This window comes from Aegilops tauschii, chromosome 4, assembly GCF_002575655.3.
Source record: "Aegilops tauschii subsp. strangulata cultivar AL8/78 chromosome 4, Aet v6.0, whole genome shotgun sequence".
Taxonomy (NCBI): Eukaryota; Viridiplantae; Streptophyta; class Magnoliopsida; order Poales; family Poaceae; genus Aegilops; species Aegilops tauschii.
Genome location: NC_053038.3, coordinates 367823827 through 367842277, shown reverse-complemented (window position 1 = coordinate 367842277; position 18451 = coordinate 367823827).

Sequence of the window (18451 nt, the reverse complement as noted above, 5' to 3'; positions counted from 1 at the left end):
TGAAATTCTGTTTTGTATGCTCGAATAGCTCATGTATCAACTAGGGATGTCTATATCTTCCATGGTAGGTGGGTTATTCTCACGAGGAGTGGACTCCGCTCCTCATTCACGAGAAAATGGCTGGTAACCGGGATGCCCAGTCCCATGCTTAAATTAAAATAATTGCAAACAAAACTCCCCCAGGATTGTTGTTAGTTGGAGGCATATGAACACGATACCAAGGCAAACCCATGGAAATACCCCTTTAGCAAAGAAAAATAGACACCTCGGGAACGCGGACACAGGTGGTGCATGGCTGTCGTCAGCTCGTGCCGTAAGGTGTTGGCGCGCCAAAGCAACCTGGGACCCCTCCGGGGTCACTACAAAAGCGCGGCCCTATTGTTCCGATGGAGAGAAGAACCTATAATTAACCGTTGTTTCGGACAAGCCATGGATTGATGTTTGTTGGTGGTGGGGGAGTATAAACTTTACCATTCTGTTTGGGAACCGCCTATAATGTGTGTAGCATGGAAGATATCGAGATCTCTTGGTTGTTATGTTGACAATGAAAGTATGCCACTCAAAATATTATTTATCTCTATTTAAAAAATCGAGCTCTGGCACCTCTACAAATCCCTGCCTCCCTCTGCGAAGGGCCTATCTATCGACTTTTATGTTGAGTCATCGTCCTCTTATTAAAAGCACCAGTTGGAGAGCACCGCTGTCATTTGCATGTATTACTATTAGTTTACATTGAGTATAACTGTGACTGGATCTCCTTACCATGAATTACAATGTTTAGTCAGTCCTTGATCTTCAGAGGTGCTCTACATTTATGTTTTGCGGTCTCAGAAAGGGCTAGCGAGATACCATCTTGTTATATCATATTATGATTGTTTTGAGAAAGTGTTGTTACCCGAGATTTATTATTATTGCTCGCTAGTTGATTATGCCATTGATATGAGTAAACATGAGACCTAAATGTTATTGTGAATATGGTTGGTTCATAATCTTTGCTGAAAACTTGAATGCTGGCTTTACATATTTACAACAACAAGAGCAAATAGAGTTTATAAAAGTTTTTCTTTATCACTTTCAGTTTGTCAACTGAATTGCTTAAGGACAAGCAAAGGTTTAAGCTTGGGGGAGTTGATACGTCTCCATCGTATCTACTTCTCCAAACACTTTTTCCCTTGTTTTGGACTCTAACTTCCATGATTTGAATGGCACTAACCCGGACTGACGTTGTTTTCAGCAGAATTGCCATGGTGTTATTTTTGTGCAGAAATAAAAGTTCTCGGAATGACCTGAAACTTCACGGAGAATATTTTTTGAATAAATAAAAAATACTGGCGAAAGAATCAACACCAGTGGGCCCACACCCTGTCCACGAGGGTGGGGGGCGCACCCACCCCCTAGGGCGCCCCCTGCCTCGTGGGCCCCCTGAGGCTCCACCGACCTCAACTCCAACTCTATATATTCACGTTCGGGGAGAAAAAAAACAAAGAGAAGGATTCATCGCGTTTTACGATACAGAGCCGCCGCCAAGCCCTAATCTCTCTCGGGAGGGCTGATCTGGCGTTCGTTCGGGGCTCCGGAGAGGGGAATCTGTCACCGTCGTCATCATCAACCTTCCTCCATCACCAATTTCATGATGCTCACCACCGTGCGTGAGTAATTCCATCGTAGGCTTGCTGGACGGTGATGGGTTGGATGAGATTTATCATGTAATCGAGTTAGTTTTGTTAGGGTTTGATCCCTAGTATCCATTATGTTCTAAGATTGATGTTGATATGTCTTTGCTATGCTTAATGCTTGTCACTAGGGCCTGAGTGCCATGATTTCAGATCTGAACCTATTATGTTTTCATGAATATATGTGAGTTCTTGATCCTATCTTGCAAGTCAATAGTCACCTACTATGTGTTATGATCCGGCAACCCCAAAGTGACAATAACTGGGACCACTCCCGGTGATGACCGTAGTTTGAGGAGTTCATGTATTCACTAAGTGTTAATGCTTTGGTCCGGTACTCTATTAAAAGGAGGCCTTAATATCCCTTAGTTTACAATAGGACCCCGCTGCCACGGGAGGGTAGGACAAAAGATGTCATGCAAGTTCTTTTCCATAAGCACGTATGACTATATGCGAAATACATGCCTACATTACATTGATGAATTGAAGCTAGTTCTGTGTCACCCTATGTTATAACTGTTGCATGAGGAATCGCATCCGACATAATTATCCATCACTGATCCATTGCCTACGAGCTTTTCACATATTGATCTTTGCTTAGTTACTTTTCCGTTGCCACTGTTACAATTACTACAAAACTGCTACTGTTACTTTTACCACCGTTACCGTTACTTTCATACTACTTTGCTGCAGATATTAAGTCTTCGAGGTGTGGTTGAATTGACAACTCGGCTGCTAATACTTGAGAATATTCTTTGGCTCCCCTTGTGTCGAATCAATAAATTTGGGTTGAATACTCTACCCTCGAAAACTGTTGCGATCCCCTATACTTGTGGGTTATCAGGCATATATATGGCACTTAATCAACATATTGCAGACAGAAGCTTCTGGTATAAGGAACTCCAATCTTCCTTCTTACAATGCAAGAGTCCTCAGCCTTCCTCGGCAAGATATGCGGATGACTTCCCATGCAAGATACTCAGGCTTCTTCAGTAAGCTACCGCATAAGGTACTGAGTCTTCCCCAGCAAGCCATTAAGGGGGGAAGCTTCTGAAGTACGGTAACTAGTCTTCTTCAGCAAGCCGGCTGACGAAAGCTTCGAGCATAAGTTATTCAGTCTTCCTCGGCATGATAATCTTGATGGCTTACATCACAAGCTGTCCAATCTTCCTCAGTACGGCACTGGGGCAAGATATTACACAAGCTGTCAAAATTCCTTTTCATTTTGGAAAAAATCAGGACCAAGCTGTTTTACGGACGAAAAACAGCATGGTTAAATCAATTTTTTTCAAATAGGCAAATTATATATCAAAATTCTCAGAATAAAATTTTTCTATATCATGAACTTATTTTCAAGATCAAATAAAGTACTTTCAAAAAAATATTTTTTGCAATAACTCAAAAATGAAAAGGAATTTGGATTTCAAATAAATTGCAAATATTTTCTGTCTTCAAATTTGAATCTCAATCAAAACATTGTCTCTGATTTTGGAGTGTCATTTTCCTCCTCTCATTTTATTTGTTTATCAGAGGGTTTCGAACTCAAAATTGAATAGGGATCCAAATGGAAAATTTTGGGAAAGTCCTTTTATTCCCTCTCATAATTTTTTAAAAAAGTTCCGAATTCCACTCAATTTCACACAACCAATCACACAACAATCAAACTATTTATTTAATATAACATTCCAAAATTTTGAATTTTGGGATGTTACACCCTCGTTCGCTTCTTTGAGCATTCCTCGCCTAGCCTTGTCTAGTAGCTCCCCCTGTCGTCGCCATCGCCCCGAACTGCTCTGCCCCTCTCCGGTCACATCCTACGCGGTGCTCTGGCAGCGTCCACACTCTGACCGCCGTCCCCACCTCCCTGGATTGTCGACCGCGTCGCCCTGAGCCTTCTCGAGCATGCCCGAGCTCTCCCATGCCGCCCTGAGCCCTCTGGACGTCTCTCCCTTCCCCTACGCGTGGCCTGCTCGCGCCAGAGCACCGGCACATGTGTCTCTGTGACCATGCTCGTCCCTCTCGTCGCCCCGGCTATTTAAGCCGCCCTCAAGCTCCCGCGACTACACCAGCCTCCTCCCCAATCTTCTAGCCAACTCCCAGACCTCCCCAATCGTCGCCGGAGCCCCTCCTTGCCTCCAATGGCCACCATGGCCGCCGCTACTCCCTGCTCGAATTCAAGCACTCTCGTCCCTCCCTCCCTACCTAGACTCAACCAGAGAACCTCCAAACCCTGAGGTGCTCCTCCTTCGCTTCGGTTCATCCCCGGGATGCCTGTGCCCGCGTCTCAAAGTCCGGAACGCCCTCCGCCCCGGGCGCCTGAGCCGCCACCGCTTCGGCATTCCCCGACGCGTGTGGAGCCACTGGGTGGAGGCGGGACTTCCTTCCGAACCCGCCGGTGCCTCCAGCTCGGCCGGAGGTGGCCGGAGCCGGCCGGGCGCACGCCTCCCTTTCGGCCCCACCAGTCAGCGACCTGACCAGGCGGGCCCCGCCTCCCTTTCGGCCCCACCAGTCAGCGACCTGACGTTGACTTAACCGCGGGCCAGCGTGGAGTAAGTGAAAGCATATTCACGAAAATACGTTTTCCGTATGAGAAAGCGTACTTTAGTTCTTCTTCGGCTAAAAAGGCGCTTCCCTGTGCAGAAGACATATTTCAATAGAAGGCGTTTTCTATTTTTCCAGCCGAGGGCGTGTGTGAATATTCTTTTTACAGATTAGTCACTGGTCAAACGTCTATATCTCTGCGATCGTATCTCCAAATCAGGCGATTCCAAAGCCCATGTTGTCTGTTCGACGAGACCATTCTGTTGGTATCATTTTCATGATGTTCTAACATTCTAAAAATGACCATTTTGCCCTTGCCCTTAATGAGCCTCTTCGAAAGAGAAACGTTTCCGGGGTATCTTTCCGCGAGTTCATCGAATTTCCTCTTGGTGAATCCTTCACCCCAAGGCAGGCCATGAAAGCCACTTGCATGATGGTCTTGCAATAGTCTTTGTTTTCTAACTGAATATTTAAATAATTTGTGCATGTTAATATTTTCGTGAATGTTGTATATGCTTATGGATCTATGCTCGTTCCTATGTCGTGATCATTCTGCATCTGTTAATTAAAAGATTTCTTGCGAATGTTTTTATCATGTTCTTTTCTAGTAATTATTTTCCAGTGCTAGTGATCATGCCATGTTCATCTAAAGTGTTACTATACTTATGCTATTCATGATCATCGCTATGCCATGCTCATATGCATCAGTAGAATAAATATTGTTGCTATGATTCATATGTTAATGGTTATGCTTCCCATTCATGCTCATGTTGATATCATGGTCTTATGCATTGTTATTTCATCATGTTAATATGCCTCAGCCCATCACCATGCAAGTTAAACCGGACATTAATCAAACTTGAACATCTATTGGCTGAGCCATTGTGCCATCGAGTCGAGCTGACCAGTGCAGACACACTTGCCTGTTGGGAAGGTCCAAATTCGGTTTATTGTCATGCCTCTCGCCCGTGCCTCCAACTAGGGAAGGTTATGCGTGCGCGCTATCCTGGCCCGGTAGGCGGAGATAATCTTGTGTGCCCGTAGTTCTTGTACGGCCCTTTGTCCCCGTTTGGGACCGTTTTTGTTTTACCACGATGGTGGACGTTGAATGTCCAGAGTGGCATCGGGGCCATCCATGACTTAGCCCAAGAGGGGAGTTGGTCAGAGTGTCCGGGAGAGTGTCATGCAATAGATCAGTTTTGTCGGAATGCCGTTGGTCCACCTGAATGGGAGCACGAGGCCCTGGGTTCCGTAGTGTGGCTATAGTGTACTAACCTTTGCAGAGTGTATAATTTATCGATAGCCGCGCCCATGGATATGGGCCTAGTTTGTAGTAGGTCACACTATGAGTCAACAGTAATAATAACCTGCTTAATAATATCCCTGGTTCGATGAGGAAAGAAGATAGTTGATATTATGTGGTCGTGAGAGGATCACAACGGTACGTTGATACCGAAGTGGTTGATATTTGTGGTGTTATGCGATAATCACGGGTAAAGGTCAAGCTCCTTCCAGTCATGTGATGATTACTACGGTATTGTTAATACCAAGCTTGATTTGATCCTGAGGTGATCGTGTGATGACCATGATGGTAAGTGATACATGATGTCTACTAATCAACTTTATTCTTGTAGACTCGTGTTGGGCCTCCAAGCGCAGAGTTTTGCAGGACAGTAGCAATTTTTCCTCAAGTGGATGACCTAAGGTTTATCAATCTGTGGGAGGCGTAGGATGAAGATGGTCTCTCTCAAATAACCCTGCAATCAAATACATGAAATCTCTTGTGTCCCCAACACACCCAATACAATGGCAAATTGTATAGGTGCACTAGTTTGGCGAAGAGATGGTGATAAAATTGTAATATGGATGGTAGAAATATATTTTTATAATCTGAATAAATAAAAACAGCAAGGTAGCAAGTGATAAAAGTGAGCACAAACGGTATTGCAATGCTTGAAAACAAGGCCTAGGGTCCGTACTTTCGCTGGTGCAATCTCTCAACAGTGCTAATGTAATTGGATCATATAATCATCCCTCAACGTGCGATGAAGAATCACTCCCAAGTTCTTATCTAGCGGAGAACATAAGAAAAGATTTTTTGTAGGGTACGAAACCACCTTACAGTTATTCTTTCCGTTTGATCTATTCAAGAGTTCATACTAAAATAACACAAAGTTATTCTTTCCGTTCGATCTATCCAAGAGTTCGTACTAAAATAACACCATATGAAACGCATCAACCAACTCTAGTGTCACCTACATACTCCAATGTCACCACAAGTATCCATGAGTTAATTATACAATACGCATCAGACAATTTCAGATTCATAATACTCAATCCAACACAAAGAACCTCAAAGAGTGCCCCAAGATTTCTACCGGAGAAATAAGGACGAAAACGTGTATCAAACCCTATGCATAGATTACCCCAATCTCACCTCGGGAATCTGCGAGTTGAGTGCCAAAACATATATCAACTGAATCAATATAATACCCCATTGTCACCACGGGTATTCATATGCAAGACATATATCAAGTGCTCTCAAATGCATAAAAGTATTCAATCCAATAAAACGAAATCTCAAAGGGAAAATTCAATTCATCACAACAAGATAGAGAGGGAGAGACACCATATGATCCAACTATATTAACAAAGCCCGCGATACATCAAGATCGTGCCATCAAGAACACGAGAGAGAGAGAGAGATATTAAACACATAGCTACTGGTACAAACCCTCAGCCCCGAGGGTGGACTACTCCCTCCTCATCATGGAGACCATAGGGATGATGAAGATGGCCTCCGGTGATGATCTCCCCCTCTGGCAGGGTTCCGGAACAGGGTCCATATTGCTTTTCGTGGATATAGAGGCTTGCGGGGGCGGAACTTCCGATCTAGGGTTGTCTCCGGGGTTTTGGAACATTTGGCAAATTATAGGGCAAAGAGGCGGTGCGGGAGGCCACCGAGGTGGGCAAAACCCACCAGGGCGCGCCCAGGTGGGTTGTGCCCCCTTGGGGCACCCCTCTGGTACTTCTTTGGCCCAAGTTGTGTCTTCTGGTCCAAAAAAACTCCAAAAAATTTGCTGCATTTGGACTCCGTTTGTTATTGATTTTCTGCGATGTACAAAACAAGCAAAAAACAACAATTGGCACTGGGCACAATGTCAATAGGTTAGTCCCAAAAAATGATACAAAGTATCTATATGATTGTAAAACATCCAAGAATGATAATATAATAGCATGAATACTTCATAAATTATAGATACATTGGAGATGTATCAGCATCCCCAAGCTTAATTCCTATTCGTCCTCGAGCAGGTAAATGATAAAAGAAATAATTTATGAAGTGTGAATGCTAGCAAAGTGCACAAGTTTGATCAATGATAATTTCAATCACTTTTTCTAGCATCATAACAGCAATTCTTTCTCATAAAACTTCTCATGTTATAGTAGCAACCAATTCACATGTTAAGGTTCAAACAATGAATTCTCTTGAAACTCAATAACATATATTCTTAGTCACCAAACAATTGCAATTCAACTTATTCAACAGAGCCTAAGTAAGATCTCCACATACTCAATCATCATATAGTCTTCCATGATTGCTACTACTCAAAGCATATTCTTAGAACAAAAGGCATCCATCGAACACAGAGAAAGATAGGGCTTAATGTTTCACCTCCCAACTCATTTATCATAGAGACAATTGTCAACAAAAATAAATCATGATCAAATATTTGACTGGTCATATGTGCCTAGATCTTTCCACACCTCATGATTCTTGCCAACTAGAGAATAATTGAGGTTGAAATGAGAATTCATACTATTGACTCTTTGCATAAAAGTAAGTACTGAAAATTAAAAGATAGGCCCTTCGCAGAGGGAAGCAGAGGTTGTCATGCTTTTTTTTTGTTGGATGCCCAAGCTCTTAATGTAAAGGAACGTCGTGTTATATTGCCCCTTATGATAGCAACCTTTATTATGCAGTCCGTCGCTTTTATTACTTTGTCATCACAAGTTCGTACAATGCTCAATTTTCCTTACAATAAAAGATCAAACATATTTAGGAGCAAATTTTATTGCTTTATGCACCGATGACAACTTACTTGACGGATCTTATTAAATCCATATGTAGGTATGGTGGACACTCATGGCAAGAAACTGGGTTCAAGGGTTTTTGGATGCACATGTAGTATCTCTACTTAGTACGAATTTTTGGCTAGCAAACGATCCTAGGCAAACACCACATGTTGGAGGATCCATGACAATATAACTTCTATGCAAATATACACAACCATAACTCATTACGTTGTCTTCCTTGTACAACTTCAACTAATTTGCTCAAGTGTGAAAATAATTAATGGGTATTCACAATCATAGAAGATGTCCAAGATAATATATTTGTATGTGAAAGTTCTCTTCCTTATACTAATCATTCATGAATCGCTTGTATGACCAATATTGTGATTGTTAAGCTTCAAAAGATTTCACTTTCTAAACCCAATGTGAAGCCACTACTAGGCATGATATGAACACATAATTTCAACTTCATGACATTCAATTCATTCAACAATTACTCATTGGATATAAGTGAAGCACGAGAGTAAAAGACAAACTACTCCAAAAAGATATAAGTGAAGATCAAGCGAGTAGTTAAGTAAAGGGGTAGCTAATTGAGGACTCTCTCGTATTTAAAAACTTTAAGATCTAAGTATTTTAGTAAAACATCAAGAAAAACAAAACAAAATTAAATTCCAAGAATAGCACAACTCATGTGAAGAAGCAAAAACTTAGGCTCAACCGATACTAACTGATAATTGTTGAAGAAGAAAGGTGGGATGCCTACCGGGGCATCCCCAAGTTTAGATGCTTGAGACTTGTTGAAATATTAACTTGGTATGCCTTGGGCATCCCCAAGCTTGAGCTTTTGTGTCTCCTTAATTCCTTTTATATCACGGTTTCCCTAAATCTTAAAATTTTCATCCACACAAAACTCAACAAGAACTCGTGAGATAAGTTAGTATAAAACAATGCAAAACCTTATCATTCTCTACTGCGGCAAATCACTAAAATTATTATTTAACATTGCATACTAAATTCCTCTGCATATTTAATATTTCTATCCTCAAATAGAATCATTAAACAAGCAAACATATGCAAACATAACAGCAATCTATCTAAACAGGACAATGTGTAAAGAATGCAAGAACATCCATACTTTTCTGACTCCAAAAATTCTGAAAACTAACCACGTTGTAGAAAATTTATCATAGCTTATTGTGCAAAAAGTTTCAATATTTTATCACATACTGACTTTTCTAGAGAATGTTTGCAACAGCGATAAACTTTCTGTTTTGAAACAGCAACTCATATACTTGGTTAATAAGCATGGTGAAGGCTATACTTGACATTTTTATTGAAATAAAAGATGCAAAACATTATTCTAAATAACAGTAAGCACATCCTAAGAAAATAAAATGACGCTCCAAGCAAAACACATATCATGTGACGAATGAAAATATAGCCTCAAGTAAGGTTACCGATATTGTTGGAGACGAAAGAGGGGATGCCTTCCGAGGCATCCCCACGCCGAGTTGCTTGGATATTCCTTGAATATTACCTTGGGGTGCCTTGGGTATCCCCAAGCTTTGGTTCTTGCCACTCCTTATTCTCCTCATATCGATATCTGACGCAAAAATTGAAAACTTCAATCACACAAAACTTAACGGAACTTTGTGAGATAGGTTAGTATGATAAAGACAAATCGTTCACTTTGGTACTGTCAAAGACAAAATTCATATATGTTCTCACACAATGCCTACTGTACCTTTTCATTTCCACAATTTATATTGAGCAATATAAGCCATAAAACTAGAAAACAAGCAAACTATGCATGGAAAAAAGAATGTGTCAAAAACAGAACAGTCTGTAATGATCTGGACAACTACCATACTTCTGCTACTCCACAAATTCTAAAAAATTAGGACATCGTAGGGAATTTGTATATCAAGCATCTAGAAAAAATTTAGCGCAAAATCATGTTCCAGTGAATTTTCAAAATTCCTGGACTAAGCGCAAAAGCTTCTGTTTTTGCACGGAATCAAGTCAAGTATCATCCACACTATCCCAAAGGCTTTACTTGGCACTTTATTGGAAAAAAGCTATAAAACAAGATTACTGCAGTAGCATAATCAGGTAAACACACAAAAATAGTAGGTAAAAGTGTTGGGTTGTCTCCCAACAAGTGCTTTTCTTTAATGCCTTTTAGTAGGCATGATTATTTCAATGATACTCGCATGAAAGATAAGAATTGAAACATAACAAGAGCATCATGAAACACATGGCAAGCACATTTAAGTCTAACCCACTTCTTATGCATAGGGATTTTGTGAGCAAACAATGTACGGGAGCAAGAATCAACTAGCATAGGAAGGCAAAACAAGCATGACTTCAAAACTTTCATCATAAAGAGAGAAAACTTGATATTAGTGAGATATATAGAAGCATATATTCCTCTCTCATAATAATTTTCAGTGGCATCATGAATGAATTCAACAATATAACTATCACATAAAGCATTCTTTTCATGATACATATGCATAGAGATTTTGTTACTCTCCACATAAGCAAATTTATTCTCATTCATAATAGTGGGAGCAAACTCAACAAAATAACTATCATGGGATTGAAAATTAAAATCATGATGACAAGTTCCATGGTTATCATTATTCTCTGTAGCATACATGTCATCACCATAATTATCATAGATAGCAACTTTGTTGTCATAGTCAATTGAAACCTCTTCCAAAATAGTGGATTCATCACTAAATAAAGTCATGACCTCTCCAAATCCACTTTCATAATTATCACAATAAGATTCAACACCCTCCAAAATAGTGGGATCACTAGTACCTAGAGTTGACACTCTTCCAAACCCACTTTCATCAATATAATCATCATAAATAGGAGGCAAGCAATCATCATAATAAATTTGCTCATCAAAACTTGGGGGACTAAAAATATTATCTTCATCAAACATAGCATACCCAAGCTTATGGCTTTGCATATCATTAGCATCATGGATATCCAAAGAATTCATACTAACAACATTGCAATCATGCTCATCATTCAAAGATTTTATGCCAAACATTTTATTGAATTCTTCTTCTATCAATTGAGCACAATTTTCTGATCTATCATTTTCAAGAAAGATATTATAAAGATGAACAATATGAGACCACCTCAAATGCATTTTTTTGTAGTTTTCTTTTATAAACCAAACTAGCGATAAAACAAGAACCTAAAAGTTTCAATTGCAAGATCTAAAGATATACCTTCAAGCACTCACCTCCCCGGCAACGGTGCCAGAAAAGAGCTTCGTTGACGGGATGTGAGTGCCGCTTACCTAACCCCCCGGCAACGGCGCCAGAAAAGAGCTTGATGTCTACTACGCAACTTTATTCTTGTAGACTCGTGTTGGGCCTCCAAGCGCAGAGTTTTGTAGGACAGTAGCAATTTCCCTCAAGTGGATGACCTAAGGTTTATCAATCTATGGGAGGCGTAGGATGAACATGGTCTCTCTCAAAAAAACCTGCAATCAAATAGAAGAAATCTCTTGTGTCCCCAACACAGCCAATACAATGGCAAATCGTATAGGTGCACTAGTTCGGCGAAGAGATAGTGATAAAATTGTAATATGGATGGTAGAAATATATTTTTATAATATGAATAAATAAAAACAACAAGGTAGGAAGTGATAAAAGTGAGCCCAAACGGTATTGCAATGCTTAAAAACAAGGCCTAGGGTCCGTACTTTCGCCAGTGCAATCTCTCAACAATGCTAATGTAATTGGATCATATAACCATCCCTCAACGTGCGATGAAGAATCACTCCAAAGTTCTAATTTAGTGGAGAACATAGGAAGAAATTGTTTGTAGGGTACGAAACCACCTTAAAGTTATTCTTCCCGCTCTATCTATTCAAGAGTTTGTACTAAAATAACACAAAGTTATTCTTTCTGTTCGATCTATCCAAGAGTTCGTACTGAAATAACACCATATGAAATGCATCAACCAACACTAATGTCACCTAGATACTCCAATGTCACCACAACTATCCATGAGTTAATTATATGATACGCATCAAACAATTTCAGATTCATAATACTCAGTCCAACACGAAGAACCACAAAGAGTGCCCCAAGATTTCTACCAGAGAAACAAGACGAAAACGTGCATCAACCCCTATGCATAGATTACCCCAATGTCACCTCGGGGATCCGCGAGTTGAGTGCCAAAACATATATCAAGTGAATGAATATAATACCCCATTGTCACCATGGGTATTCATATGCAAGAGATATATCAAGTGCTCTCAAATCCATAAAAGTATATTCAATCCGATAAAACGAAATCTCAAAGGGAAAACTCAATTCATCACAACAAGATAGAGAGGGAGAAACACCATATGATCCAACTATATTAACAAAGCCCGCGATACATCAAGATCGTGCCATCAAGAACATGAGAGAGAGATAGATTAAACACATAGCTACTGGTACAAACCCTCAGCCCCGAGGGTGGACTACTCCCTCCTCATCATGGAGACCATAAGGATGATGAAGATGGCCTCGGTGATTATCTCCCCCTCCGCCAGGGTGCCGGAAGTGAGTCTAGATTGGTTTTCATGGATACAGAGGCTTGTGGCGGTGGAACTTCCGATCTAGGGTTGTCTCCAGAGGTTTTGGAACATTTTGCAATTTATAGGGCGAAGAGGCGGTGCGGGAGGCCACCGAGGTGGGCACAACCCACCAGGGCGCGCCCAGGTGGGTTGTGCCCCCTCGGGGCACCCCTATGGTACTTCTTTGGCCCAAGTTGTGTCTTCTGGTCCATAAAAAATCTCCAAAAAAATTCGCTGCATTTGGACTCCATTTGGTATTGATTTTCTGCAATGTAAAAAACAAGCAAAAAACAACAACTGGCACTGGGCACTATGTTAATAGGTTAGTTCCAAAAAATGATATAAATATGCTATAAAATGATTGTAAAACATCCAAGAATGATAATATAATAGCATGAATACTTCATAAATTATAGATACATTGGAGATGTATCAATACATGAGGTGGTTACGAGATAACCCTTTGTTCATGATACCGCAAACATGCTGCATCCTAGTATTATCCTGTTCACATCATGAGTAACATGCCATGTTCATTTCATATGGTTCTAGTTGTGTGATGTTCAACATGTTCATGTCATGCCATGCTTATGTGTTATAGTGGTATCATGCTCATCATTGTTTAACCTGTAAATGCCATGCTATTGTTTGTCTTGGTTGCTTTTGGTTGTTGTGAGCTTGAGAGTGCATTCAAAGTACTCACCTGGCATGTCATGCCAGTTTGCAGGTCATGCCGTGATTGCTTGTTTGCCGAGGATCCCGAGTTTGCGAGCTAGGATAAGCGTTACAGCCAGAATCCCTGTGGAGTGGAGTCCATCATTGTCGTCGTGTTCTGCTACTATGAGTTATTCTACTGCTAGCATAGAGCAACCTTGACATGCGTAGTGTTGTCGTGCCAATGTAATTCCCTGTTATATCGGAAGACTTGATCTCTGGGCTGGAATACGGGGTGTTCCGGTCTCTCTGAGCTAGGGTGCCACAGTGATCACATTTTCCGGATCTTAGGATATCGTAAGTGTAACGGTAGTCCTAAAACAACACTGTGGGTATGACGTTAGAAGAACGATCATATTGAATCGACCCAATACTGGTCTGTTGTACTATGTGATCATATCGTCTGAAATCATCTATTCTAACACCAAGTGTTAGCATGTGTTTTAGTTCCTCAAACCATGAGAGTGTATCGGTCACTTCCTACCAGATGGTGGGCTTTGGGGGTTGCTCAAATGTCCTCTGTAAGAAGGTGATCATAACGGCAACTTTCAGGCTCACCAGAAAGTTTGACAAGTGACTGAACTGCTCGATAGTGGGATTTGCTCCTCCGGCGATGGAGACATATTCTTAGGGACCTCTCAGTGGGACGGCATCCATCATCGTCTGGCCAGACGCAGGTGACTATGTCACAGGGATGCCGGAACACATCAATGAGAAAGAAGAACAAAACCAGTAGCGGGAGCAATGGTATAGTGAGCATGGGATGACTCAGGAGGATACCCATGCACACCGGGTTTTGTAAAGTATTATGAAGCAAAAGTAACATCACATGATAACCAAGGTTCACTCGAATATCATTCGTGTAATCATAGGGACCGATATGGATGTCCACGCTTCTGCTATCTGCCATTGAACGTAGGGGTTTCCTACATGTCCATGGTTATCGAACCTACGTGGTCACAAGCTTAAGGTAGTCATGATCTGTTGAGTGTTAGTAGGACGGGAGTGATGAGAATATATTTGTGGAATTGTTTCATTAATATCCGGAATAGTTCCGAGAGGTTCCGGGAGCGTTTCGGGGTCACCAGAAGGGTTTCGGCAAATATCGGGTAATACCGGGTATTACCGATTAATATATATAGGTGGAAAATGTTTCCAGAGATGTTATTATATATATAATGCTCTGAAAATGTTTAGAGTAAAAATATATTTAATTTAATATCAACGGGCCAAATAAGGCCAAGAGGTGGAGAAGGAGTTGGGCCACAAGGGCCCAACAAGGGAGGCGCCCCCTTTCCTTTAGGGGGGGGATCCTACTTGGAGGGGGAGTCCTACCCCCCTCCCTTGGCCGGCGCCCCAAGGGGGCTCTTTCCCCCTTGGTGGCAGCCCCCTCTCCCCCCAATCCTATATATACTAGAGGATTTCCACCCTATTGAGATACAAGTTTTGGAGCCTCCTTTAGTTGATCTAGTTCTAGTTCTTGTTGGTCCTAGATGACTAATTAGAGCTAGCCCTAGCCTCCTCTAATCCTCATAATTAGAAGCCCCGTGTGGTTCTAATATCCTCCCTCTAATTCTCCGGCGACGATTAGCTCTGGATGGTGAAGCGTTGCCAGATCATGAAGAAGGTACGCTTGCAACCAAGTAGAGAGGCCGTGCTTTCGGTCTTCCGTTCGAGGGATCGTTCGTGGGCGGTTCGCGGGATCGTCATCAACGTTCGAGGGACTTCAAGTACAATCTATACGTATCCAACGTATCTATAATTTATGAAGTATTCATGCCATGTTTACAACAATTTTTTATGGTTTTGGTATGATTTGTATCGAACTAACCCTGACTGATACTGTTTTCAGCAAAACTACAGTCGTGTTGCTTTTTGTGCAGAAATAAAAGTTCTCCAAATGCAGTGAAACTTTTTGATGATTTTTTTGGAACAAAAGAGGCACTAGAAGCTATGTGGGAGGACCAGAAGATAAGGGGGTGGCCACTACCCACTAGGGCGCGCCACCCCCCTCTGGCGTGCCCTGGTACCTAGTGGGCCCCTCGTGGACCCCCTCAGCGTGAGACCGATGTCAAAAAATCCATAAATACAGAAACCCCTAGAAATAACCCTAGATGAGAAGTTCCAATACCGCAAGCCTCTGTAGCCACGAAAAACCAATCTGGACCCTGTTCCAGCACTCTGCTGGAGGGGGAAATCATCAGCGGAGGCCATCTTCATCATCCCGGCGGCCACCATGATGAGGAGGGAGTAGTCCACCCTCGGGGCTGAGGGTTTCTACTAGTAGATATGTGTTTGTTCTCTCTCTCTCTCTCGTGTTCTTGATTTGACACGATCTTGATGTATCGCGAGCTTTGTTAATATAGGTGGATCAGATGGTGTTTTTCCCTCTCTATCTTGTTGTGATGAATTGAGTTCTACCTTTGAGATTTCACTTTTGTCAGATTTAATACTTTTCTGGATTTGAGAACACTTGATGTATGTCTTGCTATGAATACCCGTGGTGACAATAGGGTATCATATTGATTCACTTGATATATGTTATGGCACTTAACTCGCAGGTTCCCGAGGTGACATTGGGGTAATCTATGCATAGGGGTTGATGCACATTTTCGTCTTTGTTTCTCCGGTAGAAATCTCAGGGCACTCTTTGAAGTTCTTTGTGTTGGATTGAGTATTATGAATCTGAAATTGTTTGATGCATATCATATAATCAACTCATGGATACTTGCGATGACATGGGAGTATCTAGGTGACATTAGAGTTGGTTGATGTGTATCATATGGTGTTATTTTAGTATGAACTCTAGGGCTGTTTGTGACACTTGTAGGGATTGCTCAAAAGATTGATAGAAAAGAATAACTTTGAGGTGGTTTCATACCCTACAAAAAACTTCGTCTTATGTTCTCCGCTACATAAGAACTTTGGAGTGATTCTTCATCGCACATTGAGGGATGGTTATATGGTCCAATTATATTAACATTGTTGAGATATTGCACTAGCGAAAGTATGAACCCTAGGCCTCATTTTCAAGCATTGTAATACCGTTTGTGCTCACTTTTGTTACTTGCTACCTTGCTGTTTTTTATTGTTCCTATTACAAATCAATATCTACTATAATTACTACACTTGTATCACTATCTCTTCGCCGAACTAGTGCACCTATACAATTTACCATTGTATTTGGTGTGTTGGGGACACAAGAGACTCTTTGTTATTTGGTTGCAGGGTTGCTTGAGAGAGACCATCTTCATCCTACGCCTCCCACGGATTGATAAACTTTAGGTAATCCACTTGACGAAAATTTGCTAATGTCTAACAAAACTCTGCGCTTGGAGGCCCAACACGAGTCTACGAGAACAAGTTGTGTGGTATTTTTTTGGAATTTTTGAGTCAGAGAAATATGGATCTTCTTGCATTCTTTACAGACTGTCTTGTATAGACAAATTGCTGTTATGTTTGCATTGTTTGCTTATGTTTTCTTGTTTAATGATTCTATTTGAGGATAGGATTATTAAATATGCAGAGGCATTTAGTATGCAATGTTAAACCATAATTTTAGTGATTTGCGATAGTAGAGAATTATAAGGTTTTGCATTGATTTATACTAACTTATCTCACGAGTTCTTGTTGTGTTTTGTGTGGATGAAGTTTTTGAGATTTAGAGAAACCGTGATGTAAAAGGAATTAAGGAGACACAAAATCTCAAGATTGGGGATGCCCAGGGCATCCCAAGATAATATTCCAATAATTCTCAAGCATCTAAGCTTGGGGATGCCCCGGTAGGCATCCCACCTTTCTTCATCAACAATTATCTGTTAGCCTCAGTTGAGCCTAAGTTTTTGCTTCTTCACATGATGTGTGCTATTCTTGGAATTTCATTTTATTTTGTTTTGATTGCTACTTTAATAGAATACTTAGATCTGAAAGTTTTTAAATAAGAGAGAGTCCTCACATAGCTACCTACTTACTTAACTACTCATTTGATCTTCACTTATATCTTTTGGAGTAGTTTGTCGAACAATCTCATGCTTCACTTATATTATTTTGAGAGTTGATAATAGTGATGAAAATTTGCAAAAGCTATGAAATTGGTCCTAATATGACGAATATCCAAGAAGGATAAAATAAAAGCTTTCATGTAGATCATCGGATATGATAAGTTTGATTCTTTGCAATAGTTTTGCGATATGGAGAGAGTAATATGTGAGTCATGTTGGTGAGTAATTATGCTCTAGTAAGAATGTTGGTGTTAAGGTTTCTGGTTCCCTATGCAAGCACGAAAGTCAATAGTTATGCAATGAAGTTACATCCTACTTGTGTTGCATTATTTAGTGTTAGTTTTGTTTAATGCTCATTTATGATCGTTCTCAGTTCTTGGTTGGTCGCTCCTCAATCTATATGCTAGCCTTCATTTGTACTAAGCGGGAATACTGCTTGTGCATCAAACTCCTTAAACCCAAAGTTGTGCAAAATGAGTCCACCATACCTACCTATATGTGGTATTTCCACGCCGTTCCAAGTAAATTTGTATGTGCCAACTCTAATTTTCAAAATGAATCCCTTTTTGTGTGCCTGTACCGCTCATGAAGCTGCAGGGGGTGGCCTATATTTTCCAATCGTCATAATTTTTCAATATGTTATTCAATAATTCTTCAGCTTGTCCCATAGTCCGTTCTGTGAAAACACAACCAGCACAACTATCTAGGAAGTCCCTAGAAGAATCGGTTAGTCCATTATAGAAGATATCAAGTATTTCATTTTTCTTAAGAGGATGATCAGGCAAAGCATTAAGTAATTGGCAATGACTCCCCCAAGCTCATGGGAGACTCTCTTATTTAGTTTG